Source organism: Poecilia formosa, unplaced genomic scaffold (assembly GCF_000485575.1).
Source record: "Poecilia formosa unplaced genomic scaffold, Poecilia_formosa-5.1.2 Scaffold128, whole genome shotgun sequence".
NCBI classification, from domain to species: Eukaryota; Metazoa; Chordata; class Actinopteri; order Cyprinodontiformes; family Poeciliidae; genus Poecilia; species Poecilia formosa.
Window position 1 is genome coordinate 171,883 of NW_006800067.1, and position 7,613 is coordinate 179,495.

A 7,613-nucleotide genomic window follows, 5' to 3' on the forward strand; every position below is an offset into this window, starting at 1 on the left:
GTTCCCCGGTTCGGGTCTCGGCTAAGCTCCAGTCAAACAACCGAATTTGGATCGGACCAGCTGGTTGCCTCCACTCCCTCCGAGAACGATGAGCGCGGAAAGAAGCGGAATAAAAAGAAACGTGAAAAAGCAAAGAAGCCACTTTTAAAAGTCAAATTTCCAAATCTCAAAAGCCGCGCTGTGAGTCCAAAGGCCACCACGGTTGCGAAAACGTCGACAAAATGGATGCTAAAGTCGTCCTCAAGTAAAAACAATCCTTCCATAAACCAAGAAAAACCAAACGGAGTGTAATATTAATATTATCTGAAAATGGCAAGCTAGTTTGTATTAGCTAGGTGACAAACATCAGCGCTAGAGAGGAGTTAAGGGCACTAAACCAGGAAAACTAGCATTAGCTTAGCCAGCAATTACTAAAATGAAACATTGTAATTAATGGAAAAACATACGTTCAAAGATCTGCTATCTGTGTGTGACATAATAAAATGAAAGTCTAATTTCTCGGAATAGAAACGGGGTTTGAAAATGTGGCTTAAATAGTGAAATGTGCTCTTAAAGTAATGGTCAAGAGGGTTTTTTTTTTAATTGGCATAAAATGTATATATATATATATATATATATATATATTTAAAGTTGTGTGTGGAGTGGGAGTCTTAGCAGCTCTTAAATAAGTAACAATTTGATGTTCAATACAAAAATTAACTCCTACCTTTGAAAAACCAGAATAGAAGTATTCAATGTATTGTATATTTACTGTATAAATTTCACAAGAAATTTGTGCTTTTGTCATCAGGTGCCAGCACGTCCTCTGCTCTAGTGGATGGAGATGTCTTCTCTTTGACCCAAAGATCGAGCACCCAGTCTACAAATGAAAAGGTAGGATTTATAAAGTGCATCAGTTGACAACTCAATCAATGCAACATCAGCCACAAAATACACAATGTAAATGTAAACAGGAATTAGATTAAGAAAGACAACAAGCTAATATGAAAGTTACACTAATGTACTTTAAGTCACTTACGTAAAGCCTAAATACTGCATCATTTGACAACAATAAAAAGGCATGAATGTACAACCTTTTTGGTTTATTTAAAGGTGTTTCAACATTTCATCCTTTTGTGTGTCCACTGTGTTGGGTAGGCCAAACTCTCAGTTCTCCGAACCATCTCCAAGATGCTGGAGGAGAACCGGCGTATCAGACAAAGGCTTTCTGCCCTCAGCCAGGCCAACTGAGGATGATGACTGGTTCACAACCTCAGAACCTCTTCATTAAAGTCCTAATGTTAATGTAGAAGATGTTTATGGATAGATGTGTTCTTTAAGCATAGATTATTTAAACGCTGTCAGCTCTTAGAATAGTTTGGTGCAGATTCCAGGCGATGTTTTTCAAACTAAAATAATATTTAGGAAATGTTCCAAAGGCATTGTGGGTTTTTTGTGTTTGTTTCTTTAAATGGGCTCTTATTAACATCTGTTTTTATTTAGCTCTTTTTTTTTTCTTTTTTTTTTACTGGACTCGAAGCGAACCCATAATTGCAGTCCAGTGTTAAGATTAACACTGTGACATTTTTATTGTCAGGTTGAGACTGTTGCACTAAAATATTAAAGTATGTTAGCATTGTTTTGTCCTCCCTCAATTAAATTGAGCTGTGAACAAGTTTTACTTGCTTATAGTTATGATGTTTCGTTTAAACAGCATCTTTGCAATTTCTTTCTTAAACGTCAATGTGTTCGTATCCACGTGACATGAAGAACTTGTAATAGCAGTTGCACAAGATGTCCACGAGAGGGCAGGCTTACCTGCATTAAAACAGCTGTTTGTCAAGGGAACAAATTTGTAATGCAGCTTTTAAAAAGGCCATTTGCACGATGAAGAACCAACACCACAACAAAAGTTACTTAAATAAAAAAATCATGTTTTAGCGTAATTATGGTTTTATTGAAATCTAAACTTGAACTTTACACGTTTAGGTATTTTATTCTTTTTAGATGTTAATGCAAGTAAAACTGAAAACAACTGTGAGTTTTCAAAGTTTTGATGCAATAGCTGGAGTCAGCATGCATGATTTAGGCAAAGACCTCACAAATACTTGTTTGCTTCTATAATTTTTTTATGTTATTTATTTATTTATTTTTTTACAGATCATTGGGTATATCAGAATACTACATACACGACTCAATAATTACGGCTGCTTCTCGTCGATATGTTCTGGCCATGGCACACTAAATCCAGGATTTGTAAATGGAAACTCAGAATAAATCAATTTTATCACTAGAACAGGACCGATGTGTACTCTACGACAGAAAGAGCTGGCGCTTTTGTAAGCTGGCAGTGGCAACTTACTTTGACGATAAGTTACCAGCATATCTGGTAACTTATACATTAGCGTGTGAGGTTGTCATCGGTGGAACAGGCTGAAGGACCTTCAGAGATGCAGTTTATTAGAAAAATTGCAGCTGTCTTAAGCTTGTTGATCAAAGGTTTGCTGCTCAAATTACTAAGGCAGTGAGATGTTAGCTTCACAAAGTGTTTTAGGAAGTATAGTAGCCTGTTGAAAAGTGATCCTTTGGTCTAATGTTTGCAAAAGACACGTCGTACAATTTGCTAAAAAGCTATGAAGTAACTGGATTTACATTTTAGTGTGACCTTGGCTTTACATCTGCTGAGTCAGAGCATCTAGGTGGCATTGAAGCTGCACTTTAGTTTTTTCTTGCTCTCACTTGACTTATGCTTTTAACACCTTTTCTACAACATCCTGAACAAAATGGCTCATTGTGAGAAAAAAATAAAGTGATACTATCAGCTTATACAGTACAAACACTGCTGACTCTGGCAGGATGAAAAAAAAAACTGACATCAAAGTGCAAAGCACCAAGAGCAGAGTTTCAGAGTAAAGAAAAGTGACTAATCGAGCGGCTAATGTGAAACGTCTTGCTCATTTGTAAACCCAGTCAAAACAGTAGCTGCCACTGTGATGCCACATCGGAACGTGACTGTGGTTTATTTTCTAGTAAATCTTTGAAATGTCTACAAATAATACTTTTTTTTTTTTTTTTGCCTGAAATTGTTCGGAGCTCTTTAAAGGACAATCGTCAAAAATGAAAAGTGAGGGAGAGAGTAAATCTTATGAAACAAATCCAGTCTGACTGGACTGGATTGGACTTTCTTTGGTGGTTGGGTAAATTTTAAAACTGAAAAGATCTCAATAAATAATGATGAGCAACACTGATAAATGAAATGAGCAAATAAAAACAACATTGGATTGTTGTTTCCTAGAGAGCCGCGTGTCATTGTTTGGCTATAGCAGCACAGAAGAGATACGCAGTAATGTGACATGGGTAGAACCTTACATATAATTTGTAATGATGTCTTTTGACGAGATGGTGATTTGGTTTGTACCGTCATTTGTTACCTGTGTCGGCATGGCAACATGGTGCCGATGGCTCAAGTTGACGCAGATCTCATTAAAAAGTCACATCATTTCTCTGAAACCATTAGTAGACAGTTGTTTTAGGATCAGAACTGTGTCCACTGTTATGTTCAAAAGCTGCATATATTTGCTGTTGTTTCGTCCCTAAATGTTCCTGCAGTCGTTTTAGTGTGTGCAGCATGCCTCCCTCACGCTTCATCCGTAGCTGAAGAAAACTGGTTTTCACGGCTCTCCCTGGTGCTGTTCCTGAGACAAAAGCAGACACACATATCTCCATTTCGCAGCGCGTTTTCAAGCCCTCTGCTAGGTACAAGAGGTAACCGTGGAGGCTCCGCCGCTCCACCACCTCCACAAGCATCCCAGCCTCACGAAGATAAATTGCAAGCATGGTGGCAGATTTCATTTACATTTACATGGTGAAAATCTGAAGATAAAAAAACAAACACCAAACTAGTCAGAGAGCGCAACAAACAGATATTTCAATTTCATGATTTCTTCTTTTTTTTTTTATCTTTTATTTTACAAGAGTAATTAACAGAAATAACAACTGAGATGTCCTCGATTAAAACTTCATATATAAAATATCGGGAATGGATAGATAACTAGATCGACCTGACACCTGGTTTCAGAGGTTTACCCTCGCTCTCTTGAGTCATGTTTCTGCTACAATGATGCAGTGATAAACTATGACAAGATAAAATAATTTTCAAAACGACGACAGTGATTGCAAATGTTTTTATTTGCCATTTCTAAGGATAAAGAGCCAAAGGTTTCTTCTTGGCTGGTGCCCCACAGGGCTTTGTTCTTGGTTTAAATTTTTTCGGTTCACTTGTTTTCTCCATACACGGATACATTTTATTCTTGAACTCCTTCCAGAAACATGTGTGTTAGGTTAGCTGATCTGTCCAGATCCTCTTCCGGTCCCCATTCTGGGTCATAAAACTCCTAATGAGTATTCTTTAAGTCTTCTCCATAAATCCTCCCAATCGTGCCAAGACTGCATCAAAAGGTAAAGGAAGACGTCAGAAACAAGTAAATGTGAAGCACTTGGTTTTCAAGGCTAGTTTTGCAGATGTATCTGGGCTTATTTGGCTTACAGGTTTCTTTAAACAGAAGGAGTTGGTTAGAGTAGCTGCGTTACTTTGTGGGCTGGAAGCTGGAATCCTTTGCAAGCACTCACTCTCTAAATACAGAGGAGTCGTTATTCCTAAACCGTTCTTCTAACTTTTTTCAATCAAAGTAGATAAATCTCAGTGCAGTCGAATCTAAGCGGTGGTTCTCGTTTCTTTCTTTCTTTTTTTTAAACTGTGCAGCAGTCGGGAGACGGCTGACTGGCGCAGCTTTGGTTCTTTCCCCCGTCAGTTTTCGTGTCCTGATCTGGAGGAGCGGGCTGAGATCCACCGGGCCTCTGGAGCCGGACACGATGAGACTGTAAAAAAAAAAAAAAAAACAAAAGAAAAAGAATAATCCTTTATTCTTGCACTCTAGAATATAGGTTGTGCGTCCTGCGTGACTGCTGTGCCATTTGCCTCCCTGTTTTGGAGAACAAGCTCGTGCTGTGAGAGCTTTCAGGATCATGCAGCGGCCGCTGAGCTGGTAAAATGTAGATAACACCGTAATCCTAATGATAGAGAGAGAGAGAGAGAGAGAGAGAGAGAGAGAGAGAGAGAGAGAAACTTTATCTCTGAACTAATCAGACAAATCTGGACAGCGTACCCGGGTGACCTTATTACTGTATGTGTGGACAACCTGCCTGTGTGACCACAGGTGCAGAGAACGGTACGTTTCCCCCAATAAAAGAAGATTAAACTGAATTGTGAGTTGAACTGAAACCTTCCACCTCTCTCTGTTTCAAACGTCTGTGGACTTTTGAATATATTCTCAGCATTTGCAGCGTCAGCCGAGAGACATCTCTGACCTCAACCAGACTCTTCATAGCCGCTTACAGGGTGTTAATGATAATTTAAATCCTTTCAAAACCATAATGATCCACTGTCACCGTTTACAGTATGTCTGAATTTTAACAGCAGGATTTGATTCTAAATCTGGTGAGTCAAGCTTTCTATGTTGTGGTATGCGTTTTAACAAAAGGCTACAGCATTTTTTTTTAAACTCATTTTAACCCAAATTAGCCCTTGTAAGTCAGCCAGGCCCATTTCACGGTAATGAGCTAAATTTGAGCAGACATTCTGCTTATGTACCTATTTCTGTATGATTTTGCATGTCTTAATTTAATGCGAAACTTGCTGGATAAGGCAGATATGGTGCTGATCCAGAGTGTGAGTCGGCGTGTGGCAGAATGTCTAATAAGTCTTCTGCCACACTCTGGATCACAACGCATCTGGCTGAAACTCCTGAGCAAGTCGTAATTTTCCTCCAGGAATAAATTGTTAAAAAAATAAAAACCCTGTACATTTCTTATTTTGATTTATTATTAAGTTTTCTTATCATCATGCATTTGGATCCTCCTCAGATCAGGAAGTCTAAGAAACTCCACAATATTGACACCAATGTGAAATGAGTCAACATCACCGCAACATGAACTGCAGATAAATCTGTTTTTAGTTGCTATTTAGTGACAAATCTTTATTTCTACAGATTGAAAACTAATAGATATTTTAACTAACATAAAACTTCTAGAAAAAAAGCAAAAAATGTCCAACTGTGCAGATACAGAACCTTTCATCTTTATGCAAGGCGTGAATTGGTTAAAGATGGAAACATTCCTTTTTCCTCATTTAGTAGCACCAAACTTCTTTTTTTTTCAGAAGAAGAGACAAAAAGAACACCAGAACTACGTGCATGCAGCATGTTTACTGAAAATCAACTTGTGTAAAAAAAAAAATCTGATTCTACCCAGTTCTGAAATGATTCAAATGTAGATATACAAAAGCTAATTTTTAAGGTATTTTTAAGGTTTATTCCTGACTCAGTTGTTGTGCAGTTGTGCTGAAAAGCCACTAGGTGTAGAAGTTTCCTGTCGCTGCAGAGACATCAACAGAGATGGCTCAGTTTCCGCTAGTATCACATTTAAACTACTTGTAGGCCTTAACCGATACTCACAGTAACAACCAATTACCCTAGTTTGTTAAGTTAATTACCCTGTTAGCCTTTAAAGCTTTTAAATGATTTTTTTTTATGCTGGTGAATAAAGATGGTTGTCTCAATCATTGCCTTGTGTTGTTTGTAGAAGTCAGGAGATTTTTAGAGTCGGCTGTGCTGAAGGAGAAGCTGACAAATCCTTAAACATCTTTTTTAATTAGACAAAACCAGCTAAAAGAAAATAAGTATCTCCTAATTTATTATTCAGACGGATTCCTAGTAATCATCAGCTGCATTTTACAAAGCTGTCATCTTCATTTCATTCTAACAGATGATGAATTTGTTTTAAAACGAGGCATTTTCCGTTCATTCTTTTTGGCAGATCTGTGGTGAATTATGACGATTTCTGATTTGAGAATCCGATTTTAATGTTTGTAAAATCTGTTCAACAGAAAACAAACCCCCTCCATCCCAGGAGCCGTTCTGGTGAAAGAAAAGCGAAGCCCGTTTGGAAATTCTCGCTGCCCGTCTCCTCTTCTGTCCCTGCCTGTTAGGCAGAAACTGAGACGCAGAACATTTCAACATCCGACTGCACGCATCCAAGCTAGGATAGTCTGCGCGCTTCATCAGACAACAGTAAAAAAACAAAAAAAGAAAGAAAGAGAGAAAACAATATAACAAGTCTCAAAAGAGAGAGAGAAAGAGAGAGACACTGCAGACAGAGCTCTGAGGAATATTGTGTGTGTGAGGTATTACTCAGTTTGACCGCATCTTTCTATAAATAAAAATGCTACGGAGTGAGAAATGGAAAGCACTGACAATAATTGTGAAAAGTATTACACTTGGTGGTTTTTTTTTTTGTTGTTTTTTTTTCCTTATCTTTACACTTTGCAGCTGAAACCTTTGGATACTTTGAAATTTGAGAAAGAGAAGGTTTCAAAGTGTTTTTTTTATACTTCTAAAAATCCAAAACGTGTTGCACGCAGCTGTGTTTGGTTTCTTTACTGCTATTCCCGGATAAAACACAGCGAGAGCCACAATCAGGCAGGGGATCCCAGCAAGCACATCGAACCCGTACAGTGAAGCACGGTAGTGGCAGCATCATGGTGTGGGGTTATTTTGAATCGGTCAGTGTGTGGCCCG